The sequence below is a fragment of the Fukomys damarensis genome, unplaced genomic scaffold (genome assembly GCF_012274545.1).
Source record: "Fukomys damarensis isolate Sample0158 unplaced genomic scaffold, DMR_v1.0_HiC HiC_scaffold_31, whole genome shotgun sequence".
Lineage (NCBI taxonomy): Eukaryota > Metazoa > Chordata > Mammalia > Rodentia > Bathyergidae > Fukomys > Fukomys damarensis.
Genome location: NW_022900943.1, coordinates 24030861 through 24049552, shown reverse-complemented (window position 1 = coordinate 24049552; position 18692 = coordinate 24030861). Strand labels below are relative to the sequence as shown.

Sequence of the window (18692 nt, the reverse complement as noted above, 5' to 3'; positions counted from 1 at the left end):
GCAAATATATGCATGATGGGATATTTCAGGGATGAACACAAACTTCATTTAAGTTTCATGTATACACCTTGTACACACCAGCCTGAAGGCAATTTTAGATAACATTTTTTACTCCACCTATGTTTTTACCATGATGAGTCACACCAGGTCAGGTGAGGAATTTTACAATTGTGGTATCTATGTCAGTGCTCAAAAAATTTCAGAATTTGGAGCACTTCAGATTTTGGATTCTCAAATTAGAGATGTTCATCTATCTTAAAATTAATTTTACCTGTTTCTCTTTGCTCTTTAAGGATATTGCTAGAAAGCTATCACATGTGACTCACATATTTTTATTGCACAATAGGGAATAGAAAGTTCTCAGGCCACTGGGAGAAGAACATTGTTTTTTGTAACTGAAACTGTTGGGAAATAATTTTTTATAGGCCTCACAAATTCCTGTTCTTGCCAGTGAGACACTAACTGCTTTTTTTGCTATGGACTATTTTTTCAAGTTTTTTGTTTTGTTTTGTTTCGTTTTTTGTTTTTTTATAACAAACTACCTTTAAAGATAGAGATATTGTTTCCCTCCTTATTAAAGATAAGCCGTCTTACTTGACAGTCCAATAAAGATAAGATAGGGTTGGGAGTATAGCTCAGTGGTAGAGAATTTTTGACTAACATGTGCAAAGCCCTGAGTTTTATCCCCAGAACAACACACACATAAAAGAAAAGAAAAAAAAAAAAAAAAAAAAAAAAAACCCCAAAAAAAAAAAAACAAAAAAAAAAAAAAAAAAAAAAAAAAAAAAAAGATAATGTTGCCTGGAACAAAGCACAGCATGCATTGCATCCACTATGAAAGATTCAGGTTCCCCAAATTCAGGTTTCCTTTCCCATAATACAACCCACTGATTGCACAGTTATCATTTTCCCCTCTTCAGGTTGCCCTGTGGGAATGAGGGCTTGAGAAACCCACGAGGAAAATGATGATCTTCAGTCTTTCCTCTCCGGGCCAGGAAATTTCTGTCTTCTGCGGGATCCACAAAAATTGTAGCAGACATGTTAGCTTCCACATAGGGGAAAATCTTAGACCATTTATAGTTCTTGGCATTCCTGTGGAATTATCTGCCTTTTAAAGTAATATATAAAGGGCTGGGGATTTAGCTCAGTGGTTCTGCCACCTGCCTCGCAAGCACAAGGACCCGAGTTTGATCCCCAGTACCAAGAAAGAAAGAAAGATATATTTATCACTTTGATTTAAAAAAAGGACTTTGTAAGTCAAGTTTAGAAGTAGTGATAAGAGTTATGGAGATGGTTAATCAATTTTTTAAATATAAATGTTATAAATCAATATTTTAAAATCTTAATAAGCAGAATAGGTATTGAAATTTCCTTTTCTCCATTCTTTTCTTTTAACGATTCTATTCACTATTTATCATGTTCATATATATAGCATATTTTATAATAATACAAAATTTAGAGGTATAAAAGTATAATTAATAAAATTTCCAATGCCCTCTTCCTGACTTAAATTAGATGAAATAAAGAAAACTGGTTTCAACTGTGAAGTCACATCCAGGAGGAAAAAAATTGCTCTTCTTAACTGAGTTAATGACATAAAATTTCCATAGACTTGTATTTCATTTGCTCATCACAGTAGTTTGATGATATAAAATCCCAAATAATTAACCCTTGCATTTCACTTTTTCATGGAAATACTATTTGTTCCTCTCTTTTCTCATGGCCTTTCCTCCCCAAAGGTACAACCAAGGACAGGAGCACAGTGACAGCCTACAAAAGGCACTAAAACCTAGCCTCTCTGCCCCCCCACACACAAGGGTAGGAAAGATAAACCATCCCCTAGTGTGTGCCACAAATGTAAAGCTCTAAGTTTACCACTGATTGGAAAAGACTGAAGAAGAACAGCTGATTAAAATGGATCTGACTCTCACATGTGGGTAGGACAGATATTAAGAGAGAAATGCATCCCCCACTTTTTATTGCTGCTCAGGAAGTAGAAACCTAAAGCAAAGGAAGCCTGAAAGGAAACAGAGATTGCAATGTGCAGTAAAGAGAGTTTAAAAGAAGAGGAAGGTGAGTGAGAAAGAACAGCAGTTTTGCCACTCGTGTTCTGTAACCCGAAAGACCTCTTTCCTCACTCTACTATGTCACCAAGGGCCAGCTCTGCCCTCCTCTCAGAGGATCCTTCACCTGTAGAATGAAGTTTGACCCAGTAATTACGGAAATGCTCAAGCCATTCCCTAAAAGGAAGGAAACTGAGGAGGAATCAAGTCGCTGTTCTGGAACTTTCCTTTGAAAACAGCAAGTACATGGAAACCAGAAACTAGATTCATTTTGTCTTCTTTGTGCCTTCCTGTTCTTTCACGCATGCATGCACACACACACACACACAAAAACTAAAAACCTACACTATTCACCTAATCCCCTCTTTAAACACCAAATAACAGCTCGAAAGAATGACAATAACCTAATCACTAGCTCCGTTAAGCCTTTTCTTATGAACCTGGAGACTCTATAAATGGAATCAAAAATCAAGAGGAGAACCAGGGGTGGTGTCACATGCCTACAATCCCAGCACCTAGGAGGCTAGGGCAGTAAGATTCCAAGTTTGACTCCTGCCCAAGCAGATTAAGGAGACACTGACTCAGAATAAAAAATGAAAGGACTCAGATGTAGCTCCGTCTGAAGGCCCTGGGTTCAGTCCCCATGATAGGGGCGCATGGCAGGGCCACACATGGTGCATGAGCTGGACCTCTCTGAGGCCTCTCCTCCAGCAGAGCGGGCAGTGCCGTGCATCCAGGCCAAAGCTGGAGGGTGTGAAGCCACAGGGTCCAGCTGGGCAGTAGAGTGAAAGTGAAAATGAGGAAAAGAAGAGCTGCATTTCCCTCATCATTTCAAAGACCCTACAATGAGTCCTTGAGGTTCAATATTTGTATAGTATTTTTCCATAACAGATGTCCCACTAATCCCAGATCCCTTGCTATCTCATTTCTCAATTATCAATACCTTTTATCCAACTTATCTTTAAACTTACAATTTAATGTTGAAAACATTTCTGGCTTTACCCTTACAAATTTTTCATTCCACCAAAGAGGTCCCTAATTGCACTTAACATCAGAATGAATACGCTATAAGAATTAGGACGGTAAAATGATAAACAGAAGAATACCATTCAGCCTTAAGAAGGAGTGAGTGCCAGGTAGTGACACAAAACTCTATCATCTTAGCATTCTGGGAGGCTGAGATAGGACAAGAGCCTGTTTCAAAATAAAAGATAAATAAATAAAATGTAAGCCTCGGGGTGTAGCTCAGTACAAAGGCCTGGGTTCAATCCCCAGTACAGGAAGAACACAAGAAAGGAAAGAAGGGAGGAGAGCAGGAAGTGGGCCATGAAGGGAAAGAGGAAAAGAAAGGGGAGTGAAATAAACCAGACGTGAAAGTAAAGGTGCTGTGAGATATCACTCACAAGAAACAACAAGAGAAGCAAAATTCACAGAGGCAGAAAGGAGAATATGGTTTCTGAGGGCTGTGGGGGCTGGGGTAGGGGAAAGGATGAATGGAGAGCTACAATAAAAAAGGCAGAGTTTCTACCTAGACAATGAGAAGTTCTACAAATGTGTGAGGTGCTTAGGCTGCACTGTGAGAGAACACAATGCCTCCGAACTTCCTTCCTCCATCAGTGACACAGTTTTCACTCAGGGTGTTATGTATTCTTGACCTCTTTGTTAAAAAGCTAGAAGCAGCTGCCCCACAGCTGGACTAGACAAACCTTTAGTGCGGTCAGAGTACAGTTAGATGGAGAATGTTATAGACCTTGTGCATGACAGGCAGCACTCAAGCACTGAACTATGTCCCCAGCCCAGAAAAATGCTACTTAAAGGGCTTTTCACACTAATTTAAAAGATAGATATTGGAGGAAGTGTATTAGGAGAAGATTGGCATGAACGCATGTTGTCTGAAGTTAAAAATAGTAAAAAGGAGACCTTTCCAGAGATTAGTAGCATGACAATTTAGACATTTGTAAGATCCCTTCTTAAAGACTGCTGTGTTTCCTGTTTAGCCCATTTGACTTTATTGTTGTCCTAGTTTTCTCAAGTATGAGTAATAGCTAAAATACCTTTCATATGGGAAAAACCTGTTCTCTTGGGCAGATGAGGTCATTTGCAGAGGCTGACAAAATTATTTCTATTTACGTACACACCAAAAACTAAGAGAATCTTTCAACATAAATCAACCTCATTACCACTTCAGGCCAAAGAAGAGTACAAAAGATGGTATTGTCCACTTCAACATTCCAGACTGAAGAGTAATACATTTCTTTCTTAAAGAATCTCAAAATAGATAGTATATAGTGCTGAGTACACCACCACAATTGTATGGAAACAAAATGTTAGACTGGAAAATTACTCTATAGTTCATTTTTCCCACTCTTACTTTTACAGATGAGAAAACTAGGCCACACATTAAGAACAATTCCTTATCAGAGACCTCTTACAGCGGCCCTGGTCTCTCCACCCTGACCCTGAAGCTGCAGCCCATTCTGTTTGTCATTCAGCCAACAGGACCTGGGGCTTCTCAACAATCCCAATTTTAAATACTGCAGCCTTCCAAATCCGTCCTTAGCTCCAGAAATTCTAACTCAAAAATCATATATTCTTTCTTGGTTTTAGAGGTGGCCCCCAAATTCTGGATTTCCAGTTTGCTAGAGGTGATGATCACAGAAAGAATTCTCATTCAAAGTGATGACTAGAAAGGCTAATCATTAGCAAGTTTGAGAAGTAAGTGCTTTCTGCCTAGTTCCCTTTAGCATGTTTAAAGTCCAGCCCCAAGTCTTCCATGTGGTTCCTCTCTTACCCAACAATAACTGCCCTTTCTGTGAAATCCAGCGTCACTCACTACTAAAGGCCACATATCAAAGAGAAATGTGAAGTCAAATGGAGAAGAGGGTAAGTCTTACTGTGTGGTTTCTGCAGGTGGTTTAACCTTTCTGAGCTATGGTTTCATAAGGATCTGGTCTTTGACTCTTTCCATTTCCCCTCTACTCACCCCACTCTCTGGGACTACCAAAAGCTTACACAATTAGTAAAAAAAAATTTTAAACTATCTGGTGCAGTAGTGCACACCTGTAATCCCAGCTACTTGTGAGGCTGAGGCAAGAAGATTGCAAATTTGAGTTCAGCCTGAGAGACTCAGCAAGACCATATCTCAAAACAAAATAAAAAGGGGTGAGAGTATAGTATATAACTCAGTGACAGGGCTTCCCTAGAGTGTGTGAGGCCCTGGGCTTGACCTCCAATATACCCTGTCTCTCTCTCACACACACACGTCCAGACATTTCAAAATTCATTCCTTCTCACATCCCCAAAATGTGGGGCAGCATCCTGGATTTTTTTGTGGGGGGGTCAAATGTACTTTCTAGATTCCCTTCTCTTCTAGAAATGGAAGCTAAAGTATAGTGTCTTAGTGTTCTAAATCACAGTGTGTCAGGGCAGTGGAATACGAATTCAAAGCAGTTGTGCAGGATGAGTATTTATAAGGAAATCCAAAACGACTGACCCCATACCAGGTAGTGTGCTCATTCTGCCTTTGGAATGGATCCTGATCTTTTTGAACTTCATTCTCCTCATCTATACAAGAAACGGAGTGGTTGGATTCGGTTCAAGGCTGCCAGTTCCTGAGTGATAAGCCACATTGCCATTCTTTAGTAGGTGTGTGAGGGGAGGGGAGGGGAGAGGCTGGCTGCTTACTAGGACAACTGGGCCTCCTGTGAGGGGTGTAGGGGATGAAGGGGAAGTCCAGCCAAAGGACTAATGCTCTATTTCCTCAAGTCTGAAAATGTTTTTACCTCACAGCTTTTGAAATTGATACATATTCATGCATTGCTGCAGTACTCATTTAGGACTGTAAAAACTTCCTTTTTTACTTCCTTTAAAGCTGATATCAGATAGATGGTCTGTGGACAAAGTTATCTCAGAAAGTAGGTAGCCATCAATAGTAGTCATCAGCAAGTACTTCGCCAAGCATTTTATCTCCATTTTCTATTTCACTCTCACAACCATCCTGTAAGTAGCTATTTTTAGTCTCACTTCACAGTTAAGGAAACTGAGGCTTTAGCTGCTTTGCAGATGGGTTTGTGCTCCAGTTTACTGGCAGTAAGAGGTGAGACCGGTGCTGATTCCCTTGGGAGGAAACAGAACAGAGCACAGTCTATTTCTAGCCAAGAACAACACTGGATCCAATTATTAGCAGCTTCTAATTATACTCCCCTTGCCTCCTAACCTTTCAAGGAGCCCCAAAACCTCCAAATCCATAGGCAGCACAAATTAAAATGAAGACTTCAGCTCTAAGACACACCCCAGCAACCTCCTCAGTCCTTGGGGAACGCTTGGTTCTCCACACTGTAAACATGCCCCTTACAATGACTCCAAAAACCTGAGTGGCAAACTTCTCCCACCATTTTCACTTGCTCTAAATAATCTAAATGCCTTATAAATAATCACTGAATTTTAAATGATCACTAATTCCCAACATGGTAGCACGAAAACAGATTAGTGAGATGATAAGCCCATTAAAAAATAGTAAGTAGAGGAGGGGATTGTAGCTCAGTGTAGCTTGCCTAGAGGGCATGAGTTCCTGGGTTGGATCCCTAGCACCACAAAAGCAAAAACAAAAAACACAAAAACCTGCCAACCTCCAAATAAATATATTGGAAATGTGCACTGGAAAATAGGTGAGATGCACAAACCCAGAACTATTTCAGTGAGCATCTTTTTGCGGGGTGAAGGAAGTTCATTCGAGGGTTTCTGTAATGTTTTCATCTTCACTCCCGATATTTTTTAAATTACAAACTGAGATTACAAGGGAATTCATTCTCCAACATAGCTCCAATCGAATATATTTGCACAGCATCGCAGTAAAGGAAATTTCTCAAAACTAAAAGGACTTTTACAATTCAGTTTTATTCCACTTCCTTTGGGTTTGTTCCCCTGGCTGAGAGGGATCAAACTAGACCTTCGCACACACTAGGCAAGTGCTCTACCCCTGAGCTACACCCAGGCCTGGGTTAACACCTTCTGTTCCCTTCTGGCACCTGTATGTGAACCCTGAAGATTTGTACATTTGTTCAGATAAACCAGTTTTCTACTTTTTTCATTTACAGGATATCAAAGAATCTTCATTGTTTTAACTGCAATTAGTTTATATCTTAAGATGGGATATTAAGGGTATTTCCAAATTACACTGTTGTAAGCATAAATTATGAATATCTTGATCTACTCATAGCTTTGCTCTCCTTCTTGGCTTTCAAAGGATTTCCTTGGAATTCTCTGGAGTGGGGCTTTCAGGCCAACTTTTATAAATCCCTAAGCCTTTTGATTGCCTTCCAAACAGGCCAAACTTAAATAGCTGAGTACCATTTCCTCTACTTCTACCATAAAATTATTGTAATTACTGTATGCTTTATATATGTGCATACTGTATAATTACTTTTGTCAATATGCAACTATAAAATGGTACATTCTTAAGGTTTCCTTTCGTCATTTCTTTACTAGTGGCTAAGTATTTTCCTTCAAGTTTATTCACATGTGAGAAATAGGAGCATGTCAGAGCCACGATTTCTGGAGCCAGACTGCGTCAGCAAGGAGCCCGGGAACCTTCGTTCACCAACTCAAAATCAGGAAGCCCTTAGCCTCTCCTAACTTCAGCCTCCGCTTCTAAAAGATTTTAATTAAGTTAAATTTTTAAACGGGTACATAAAGACATATAAATACTGTATTAATGGGGCATAGTGTGAGGTTTTGATACATTTATATATTAACTTTAGCTTCTCCCTTGGTAAAAATAGCTATAATTAATGTTATAAGTAATTTTAATTGGGAAAATGGTCATATATAATTTAAGAGTTTTTATTAAGAATAAGTGAAACCTATAACACACTTATACAGTATTTAACACAATGAGCCCTTTTTTAAAATATTAGCAATTTATTATTATTGCTTATATTTCCTCTTATCTGACCTTAGTTTAAATCTTTAATTCATATCTATGGGTAACTTTTCCAGAGTTGTGTAAAAATTTTTTTAAAGTTTATTATCAAATTATTCAATGCACTTGATTTAACATATTTCAAATTTACTGATGAAAATATTTCAGTGCAATCAATTTAATTACACAGTGAGCATCTATTGTGTAAAACAGATCCCTAGGTATCTAGAAATACACAAACACAAATAATGTGTACTCCCTGCTCGAAGTCGGGCAATGGCTATTTGCTGAGCTTCTGGGGTAAATTATACCCTTGGTCAATGTAATTAAGAGCTATTTTTGAAACAACGTAGCCATTGTAGGCCTGAAAGAAACTCAGAAGAACCTAAGGCCCTGCTAGAAGTACCAGCCCAATCAGCACTTACTAAGTCTTCCTCGGGTGGGTGGATTCTGCCCTGCAGTGTCTCTTATATGAGAAATCCAAAATATACATAAAAAGCAAAATAAAAGCTAGATAAAAGGAAGTAGGGAGATAGAGCTTTCTCAAACAGGAAGGGGATCAAGAGATGGAGAGAAGAGGAGGCAAGAGGGGAGGGAAAGGGAGTTTTTTAAAAAAGCACTAAAGAAAAAAAATGGAAATAGAGTTTTTCCAAATGGGAAGGGACCAAAAATTGGAAGGAGCAAGGAAAGATGGGAGAGGTATGGGATGAAAAAAGAATTACAATGGGTTATGTACATGTACCAAGTCCCCTGGATAAATGCAATCATTATGTACTGCAAACATGTATATTAAAAATAAATAAATAGATAATTTCAAAATGAAAGACAAGATTTTATACTGCTGGAGGTTTATTTCTTAGCCTTAAGACAATCATGCCTGCTGCAAACATTTAAAGCCAGGAACACAAGATTCAGCCTTTTTCCAATTTATCTGACCTAGAAAACTCCTCAGATTAGCATATCAAGAAAAAAGTCCAAGTCCCCAGGTTCTAGCCTTCTCGTTTACTCATGAGAAAGCTGATCTGTACTTTCCTGAGGGTCAAAGACTGAGTGCAAAGTTGAGATGAACCACAGCCCAGAGTGTTTCCTGATAGGTAGGTGGCTTTCACACTCCACTGCACTGCCTCAACTCAATTCTACCATTTTGGGGGTACAAGGGATGGGCCACCCACACAACCTCAGATGAGAAATCTGACATTTCCTTGTGGTCGTTATCAGTCAACACTACTCATTCTATTCTTCAATATGGACATATTTTTTCACAAAATAGAAAAATTTCCGTATGAGTCAAACAAGAAATATAGGATATTTGAAAGAAAATTATGCTTGATTTTTTTGGTATCGGGGATTGAACTCTGGACCTTGTGTTTGCGAGGAAGGCGGCAGAACCACTGAGCCAAACCCCTGGCCCCATGCTTGATTTTTGACATGAAATTTTGGCACATGATCAATCTGCCTTGTAGTGCTAACTTCTTACGTGCTCCAAAATCACACACACTGGTGCCATCCCAACGCGTCCAATTTGGTACAGAGGATTTTCTGCACAATGGTCAAAAATATCTGTGATACTAATATGTTTCCTAATATGTTTATTAGGGCACTTGTTTCCATCTGCATGTTTTGAAAATCCTGTACTGACAGCCATGTCTCAAATTTCCAGGGCACTTACGAGTCTTCTTAACAGAAAGTGATCACACCTCACTAGGTTGTTTATAATTCATCATCTATTGATTTAGTGATGCTGGGGATTGAATCCTGAGTTGTACCACCAAGCCGTACCAGTCCTTGTGATTCACTTTAAAAATACATCACTAGGGTCAGGAGAACCAGGCTCAGTGGTACAGTCCTTGCCTAGTGTATGCACAAGAGCATAGGCTCCATCCCAGAGCCCCAGCAGTGGGGAGAGAGGGAGGGAAAGGAAGGCAGGCTCAGCACAGACTGTAAAATATGTGAGCTTTGGCCTATGCCCTGAGGGGTGGGGGCTAAGAATGTCAGGAACATGTTCCATTCCTCCATTGAGCCACCTTTCAGCAACAGCTAGTGTTAGGGCTTTTTTCTTTTTCTTTCTTTCTTTCTTTTCTTTTTTCTGATATTGGCTGGGAATAAAACCCATGGCCTTTGTACCAAGCCTTGGCTCTTTTCATTTTTTAATTTTTCATTTTGACATAGTGTCTTGCTAAATTGCTAAATTGTCCAGGCTAAGCTTGAACTTGAGATCCTCCTGTTTCAGCGTTCCAGAGTAGTGAGGTTGTGCAACCAGGCCCAGCTGTGCTTAGGGCTTTTATTAAAAACCAGAGGTTTACCCCGGCAAGCCTAACAGCCTAGACAGTGCCCCAGGCAATTTCTGTGTCTAGCTATTGATAACCAGAAAAGCATTGACTACGTGACTGCAAATCGAAGATTAGCAGAAACATCCTCCTCCAGTGAGCTGTGCTAGGAGTGCGGTTAGAGCTGGTCTGAGCCCGCTGTTCACCTTTCACCTTCATGGGAGGAGAACTGTAGCCCTTGACACTCTCCCTGCTCACGAAAGAGCCCAAGCCACCTAGGCTGGTTCCAAAGGAAAGCTAGGAAGGGAAGAACCCTTGAGGCACCAGTGGATTACAGAATAAGCACAAGGTCCTGAATTCAATCCCTGGTACCAAAAAAATAAATAAATAAATAAATAAAATATATATAATATATATACATATACATATATAATAATAAAGAAAAGAAAGAAACCACACTATCTAAGGCACAAATCACTTCAAATGTCACCTGCCTGGGAGAGACCATGAGAGATCTGGAGCTTGCTTAAAATAAGGGTGTATATATAGCCTTTTAATCGATAAATAATCGTATATATTTATAGGACATACTGTGTGACACTCTAGTATGTGTATACATTATGGGATGGATGATAAAATGTACACACTTAAGGGAAACAGGACATGTATTCATCACTCTTCACAGTTTAAGCACTTTTTACTCTAGGAGCAATTTTATCTTCCACTGGATGAACTAACTGCATAAGTATATCTCAAGAAGCAGTTTTAAAGTTTACCAGCAAACAGGTATTCAAACTGTCTTATTAATAAATACATACATATATTTACATTTGATACATGCATTTATAAATATATAAGATATGTAGAGATTTATATATGTGCATTATATATGTTTATATTTACATCTGACTTAGAGTCAGTTATTTACGTCATAAACACAAACATACATATACAGCTTTCACCCAAGATTTTAAATAAGCTTACCAAGTTTTTTAGAACAGATGCTAAGAAGTAAAAGCACTAAGTGCCCTTAACATTTTTTTTTCTTTTTTTTGGTTTGAGATAGGGTCTCACTATGTAGTTGAGACTGACCTGGAACTCACTATGTAGCCCAGGTTGGTCTCAAACTCACAGCAATCCTCCTGCCTCAGCCTCCCAAATGCTGGGATTACAGGAATGTGCCAACACATCCAGCAAACATTTTTAAATTATCTGTGTATTCTACTGTATTAATAAACTATGTACACTATAATATAAAAGTTGAGGGGATGATGAAATAAAACCTATTAATTGATTTCAGTAATAAACTCTTGGCTCTGCTACCTAAATCTTGACACTTAGTTTCTTTCTTAATTTGATGTAGATCTCACTATGTTGTCCACCTGGCCTTGAATGCCTAGGCTCAACAGATAACCCTGCCTCAGCCTCCCAAGTACCAACAACACCTAATTTTCAATATATCTACCAATTATACAAAAATCTGTGGTAAAATTCAGCTGACAATTTTCAATTCATTCTAAAGACCAAAGAAATAACCAGCAAGTGTCACACATTTGATGAATGGATTCAAAATTAATTGATATTCCTCACCCAAAAGATTACAATAGTGTAGTTAGGTAATTCTGTCTCCAAGTTCTTAACAGTTTTTATTTGTGAGAGTTTTGATAAGTCACTACAGTCTTTCTTTTTGACAGCATGTTCACATTACAAGAAAACACTTCTCAGGCCGGGGCTAAAGCTCAGTGGTAGAGCACTTGCCTAGCAAGTGTGCGACACTGGGTTAGAAAAAAAAAGAACAAAACAAAACAAACAAAAAGGAAGGGGAGGAGGGAGGGAGGAAGAAAAAAGAATAAGATACAGATTTTCATTTCTCAAATGCTTGAGGTAGCAGAAATTTCACATTTACCTTGAATGTTCTCTCCTCTCCAATACCTATGACTACTGACAGGTATCACAAAACTGGAAGACAGCAGCAGATTTGAAAGAAGTTTTTTCGTTAGAGAAAGATGTGCACCCAGAGCACTGCAAGAGGTGCCAAAGCCCTCCAGTCCTTAGCCATTCTGTCTTGGGCCAGGGCAAGAGCAGAAAGCAACCCAGTGAGGTCCCTGGTGCAATGGGAGGACAAGAGGAAGAGGGAAGCGGTCTCTCAGGCACCAGGGACCCACTCGCAACTAAGCACGGACATAGCAGTTGAGAGTTGCTGGGCTGAAAGCCTCGTGCTCATGGGACTAAACCACTCCATGAGACCCTGTGGCTCAGAATGGCGACACCCACCTACGCTCCCAGCCAGGTGAGCAGGACCCACCGACCAGAACCCTGTCTCCTTCTACCCGAGGGCACCGCACTCGCTTCTAGGACACCACCAGATTAACAACCCAGACTTCACTAAATAGTAAAACGAACTTGGTTTCCTTATTAAATCCTTAGAAGTTATAAAAAGAAGTTCTTATGCTTTCCTCTGAAGGACTATTGCATGCACACTGCTCCGGCTGCCCACATTCCTTTGTGTCTCGCAGGCTTCTGTTCAGTACGGTCCAGGTACCCGGCTGCAGCTTCACGTAGCAGACTGGCTGTCACTGTCCAGGGCCCACGCCGACGTTGGCTGTGCACAGACTGGGATCCCGAGCCGCTTTCAGAACTCAGTCTCCCTGACACACATGTGATCGAACCGGTCTAGCTATGACCAGGCCCAAAGGAAAGAAACAGAAAACCATAGACCCAGACTTCTTCCCTTCCCTCCATGCATACCTGGCTGCACATCTGGCTTCCTCTCCTGTACCAAACACAAGACTCAAGAGCTGTGGAGCCAGCCCCTTCTCTCTCTACACCGAATGATCTTTTTCTACTCCATGTGATTTATATGAAACAGCTCCAGACAGGTAGTTAGTTCCCGCCTGGATCCGTTCCCTGGGTTCGTTGCCTACTCCCCACCTCCACTTGGATGTTTCACACGCAAAACACATCCAGAACGGAATCGCTTCCCCTTCCCGCCCTGTGCCAGCCCAGTCCTCCTCCACCTCTCTAACGCCACACACATTCGCCACCCCATCCCGCCAGGCTGTTTATGCTAGAAACTTCTGAATCATCCGTTACCTCCCTCTCTACCAACCATGTCCAAATGACCACCACCTTCTTGCTGATTAGAAATGCACACACTCAGGCGCAGTCTCCCTCTGCCATTCCCTTTTACCCAGTGTTATCCCTGAGTGACTGCAAACTCCTGGGCAGGCAGGTCTGTGTACACAGCCTCTCCCCCGCCCAGGGTGGCACCTGTGAGGGTGGAGGCCGTGCCAGCACTATGTGCCCAGCTGAGGGGCTGAAGCCTTCCGCACCGGTCTAGCTGAGGTCTAAGCAGTATATCTTTTCTAAAGGGACCATGCAGAAGTGCAAAGCTCTTTGTCTGGTTTGCCAGACACTGTACATGCCAGCAGAACCTACCCCTATGTGACTATGTGATCATTTTAAAAACTCAAATCAAGGGCCGGGGATTTAGCTCAGTGGTTCTGCTGCCTGCTTTGTAAGCACAAGGTCCCAAGTTTGATCCCCGGTACCAAAAAACAAAAAACAAAAAAACAAACTCAAATCAAATCACCTTATCTCTCACCTAAAATCCTTTAGTGAGCAAGGCAGAGTGGTACATGCCTGTAATCCCAGCACTCTGGCTGGCTGAGGCAGGAGGATGGCAAGTTTGAGCTTGGCCTTAGGAAATTTAGAAACGTAGTGAGATCTCAGAATAAAAACTAGAAAAGGGCAAAGATCCTGGGTTCAATCCACAGTACTGCAAAAAAAAAAAAAAAGTTTGAAATCCTTCATTTGATTCACCACTACCATTATGCTAAAGCCCAAAATCCTAAAATTGATTCAAGAGGCCTCATTCCCAGCTACATTTCCGTCTTGTCCCAACCTTTCCTATTGGAAATTCATCCTGTGATTCCCTAGTTACTTCTTGCTTGTTTTTCAGGTTTCGTGTGAAATACCACTTTTTAGGGAGGGCTTCCCTGACCAAGCCTCCTCTCCTAAACTAAGTCAGGTACCGAGGACCATCCTAGTTTGACAGTCTGTGCTTTTCTGAACCATCGCTTAGGACTGTGGCAGCCTGTGTGCCTGTCTTTCTGCTCCCCTGGCCACCAGACCAGAGGACACACCTAGGGGGAAATGCTCCATCTTGCTCATGGCTGTAGCCCCAGAGCCAACAATGCCTCCCATCTAACAGCTGTTCAGTCAGTAGTTGTTCCATGAAGGCCTACACCAGTAAGTAGGCCAGGAACCCAGGAGCCTATGCAACAACGTGGCTACTTTGCAGAGGTATAAAAATTAATCATGACAGGATTTCTTAGTAACTTTATGACACTGATTACCAAATATATGCAGACTCCCGACTGGAAACACATACAATGGATGAATCAGACTCCGGGTGATTGGTTGCAGCAGTGACATTTCATTTCTTCTTTTTGCATTTGTTATCACAACCCTCTTTATAGCTATAAACAAAGAGCTTTACCAGCCCACGTTCATAGAGAGCAATCTATGTAATCACACACGCCCCTTGCTTGGCTTAATGCTCTGTGGTTGCCATCTTGCAAGCCTTGCCTCTGTTTATTGTTTTTATGGTACTAGGCACTGAACACAGGGCTTCCCCCCAGGGCCGGCAAGCACTGTGCTACTGAGCTACATCATCTCAAGATACTTTTTATCCTGAGAGAAAGTTTTGCTAAGTGCCCAGGTTGGCCTCAAACTTAGGATCTCGCAGCCTCAGACCACCGTAGTCATCGTTCTTTTAACAAGAAGCTTCATGAATTATGTAGCCAGTTATTCTGTTACTTTTTGGTTTTGGTTTTGATCCCCCATCCCACCCCACAGCAGGTACTGGGAATCAAACTCAGGACCTTGCTCTTTCCAGGCATGCTCGGCACCACTGAGACACATCCCCAGCTTAGTCAGGTGTGAGTTCTACAAGTTAGATTTCTGGAAGGGGCCACTGGGTAGCTAATTCCTAGCTAAGAATGCATTTTTCAAACCCAGGGCCGTATTTTTCCCCTCTTTGAGCTTATTTAACATCTAATTAACAGTGTTAAATTTCCAGAAAATTTTTTTTCATATTATGTATCATGTGCAGTGGGGGATTTCTCATACTACTGAAACATGGGGCAGCCTTAGTTTTTGAGTTAGCTTAAAAAAAAAGGTCATTTTCTCAAAAATTGAATTTTCTTCCAAACATGATATATTCACACCAAGTCTCAATAATATAATTTTTGCTTAGTTTTGTTTGGGCTTCTAATATGTGTCTTTTTTCCTAAATCAACAAGTATGGTCAGTTGATATGTCATTACCTTAAAAAAGTGAAAGACACTATGTTAAAAAAAGAAAAATGAAAACTAGTATAGAATTCCTTTTTAGTTTCCAACATTTTAAATCATATGTAATTAAACAAATGCATTGAATATCTGACATTTCTTTGGAGTTCAAACTTAGCAGGACACACGGGCTGTTCACAGAGGACCCTGGTTTGGTTATCTTTATGATAAAAATGTTTTAAAATGTCAGACGTTTAAGTTTACAATTAGTTTTTCTAATCACTGAAAATTTGATGTTCCCTGAATTTGGCTTGTAGTTGATTTCACAAGTGTCTGGACTCTATTTCTTCCTCAACCACGGGTGACTATCCCCTCAGAAACACTTGGAAACGTCTGGTGACACTTGGGGTTGTAATAACTAGAAGGAGTGTGCTGTTGGCATCTTGAGGAGCAGGCTGGGGATGCTGCTACACATCCTACTGTGTACAGGACAATCCCCTACCACCAAAGACCATCCATCTGGCCAAAAGTGTCCAAAGTGCCAAGGCTGAGAAACACTGCTCTAAAAATCTTGTTGCAGCAAGGAAATGTGACAACTCTGGGCCACACCTCCAGTGTCAAAGCCAAGACAGTCCCCAAAGAACACAACACCTAACTCGTCTGAACAGTCATTTGAGAACTCTCCTTCCTTTTTATGGTGGTGCTGGGGATTGAACTCAGGGCCTTTATCCTGAGCTACATCCTCAGCTTTTTTTTTTTTATTTTCCATATTTTGAGACAGGGACTAAGACTAAGTCACTAAGTTAGTAGTCTACTAAGTGAATCTGAATCACTAAATTTCCCAGGCTGGGCTCAAACTTGAAATTCTCTTGCCTCAGTCTCCCAGATTCCTGAGATTACAGGCATGTACCACCACACTCAGCTAAGAACTTCCTTTTTAATACAGGGAGTTAGGGATTTGCCATCTTGACTTGGAACCGTGAGTATATTTCTCATTGCAATGAATATTAAAATATTAAAATGACAGGCATCCTCAGCTGTTCTCACATACTGTGGTATTCAACACAGCTGAAATACTACACACCACAAAAAGCAGCATTTGACAAAAGAAGTCATTTCCAGCAGCACTAATTTGTCTCCTATCACCTCATCCCATGAAAAATGTACAGTATCTTCATTGTAACTCAGACTTTTCTGTTCACTTGAAAATGTAATTATATAAAGTTTATAAGGCAGAGATTAGCAAATGAATGACATGAGTCAAATCTGATTCTTTGCTTCAAAACAGAAAAAAGCCAATATTTTAATCATGTTTAATATTCTGAAAAATAAAGATTTTTTGCTACTTTTTTGGGAAAAAAAGAAAAGAGGATCTGGTTATACTGGGCCAGAATTTCTGCAGGATTACTGCATGGGCATACTCACCCAGATTTATCCAACCAGGGCTCTCAGACCTGGTGTATTACCTATTCTGTCCCTGAAGGTGGAAGATTTTATGATCCCAATTTGAAGAAAAGGTTTTTGCGTTGTTTCATTGTCGTTGGTCTCTTCGTTTGGGAATGGTGGTGAACTCAACCTACAGCCTTAAACATTCTACCACAGAGGTACAGTGCCCCGATGCCCCGAGCCTCACTACACATTTTTCTAACTGCTGAGCAACTAACTCACAAATGAAAAAGTAGGAAGAACAGCAACTTGTGTGCCAAATCGGTGTTATACAGGTAATTAATCAAAGATGAACTATAATAACGAAGGCTGGAATCCTATATAGATTGGGGCAGAAGCTGAGTCCTCACAAGGTCAGGAAGAGCAGGAGAGGGGCAGACAACCTTCAAATCCTCACTCCACGTATTTCATCTACCAACAAAACATTTGTTTAAAGTTCAAGGTATTGTGTCTTGCAGTTAAAAATGAGGGAGCTGGCCATTTCTAAGAAATCAAGATTTCCCCAAATTACCATTTTTGAGGCCAAAAAAAAAAAAAGGAAGAAAAAGAAGAAGCAGATTCCCATATGCTCTTGAGTTTTCCTCCCTGCCAGAACTGAAATCTGTTACCAAATCCCCCTGCTGAGACAGCCTGTCTGCAACTGCCTAAGCTCCAAGCAGGTAATTTACACTGATCTTTACAAACCATTAATCCGTTCCCTCCCTTCTATGAAAACAAACCTTTCTTTCAGAAGAGTTCGAGGGGCGGGGGGAGTGCTAGAGGAACTCAGGCTCTCCCCTACGACTCGGTCATCAGATTCCAGCCACAGAAAGATGTGGCCACCTTGTCACCTCAGCGAGGCAGTTTCCTCCAAACATCATCCATCCTTCAACTTGCAGCTGGTGCCATTATTTGCATAAAGACGACTCTGTTCTCGGTAGAAAGAAACACGGCAAAGGGGGTGCAGGGCAAGGTCCACGCGCGTCTAGAGGACGCCCAGCGACTGCACGACTCACCTCCACTCGCAGGCCCCTCCGCGAGAAGGGCGGGAAGCGGCGCGAAGGTGCCTGTGCTTTACTGCGCATCGAGAGAGGGGCTGCGAGCAGGGTGCCGTGAACGAGAGCTGCTTCCACCGCCGAGAGCCAGCGACCCCAAATGGGAAGACATTCACTCGGGGGTTAGACACTAAAAGAAAACAAAAACAAACAAGAAAGAAAGAAACCTGGAAGAGGAGTAAAATTCGCCCCAGAAGAGTCACCTGATTTCATAACAGACCCTGAAGCGCCAGGTCCCAGCCCTGGCTCCGGGCCCAGGCTGGCATCTAGGCGCGAGTCGGCGCTCACTCCAGCACCGGCTTCGCAGCAGTAAAATGGGGCGACGGCGCCCCTTCCCAGGACTCGGGCTGGGATGAAACGAAGCAAATAAAGTCTCTGGCGCCCAAGCAACGCCGGTTTGTAACTGTTCGCTCCCTGCCTCCCACGCTCGCAGCCAATCCCTAAGATTGCCAAGTGCTCCCTCCGCGGATCGGCGGAGAAGAGGCCACAAGGTGGCTCCCAGGTGACGCGGGCGCCGGTGTCCTCGCCCGGAACGCGCGGAGCAGACGAAGGGAAAGAAACGTGGAGGACGGACGCTCCGCTCCACGCCGGGCCCCGGGCTGCTTCCTCTTCCCCAGAGGAGGCGTCCGGACCATAGGGGCCCGGCCGGGAGCCGGCTCCATCCTTCC

The 18692-nt window shown here is 41.6% G+C and overlaps 1 protein-coding gene across 2 annotated transcripts in view; it reads right to left on the bottom strand.

The window, feature by feature from the left end:
- The window catches only part of Gcnt1 (glucosaminyl (N-acetyl) transferase 1), a 30425-nt gene extending 11800 nt beyond the window's left edge, over window positions 1–18625 (bottom strand). The window contains exon 1 of one of the 2 annotated variants that reach the window (XM_010625370.2): window positions 17986–18625. The gene's annotated coding sequence lies outside the window, so the exon portion shown is untranslated. Of the gene's footprint in view, window positions 1–13854; window positions 13922–17985 lie in introns of those variants that run through there. The other variant, XM_010625379.2, reaches the window with a different exon arrangement.
- Window positions 18626–18692: the final 67 nt, after the last annotated feature.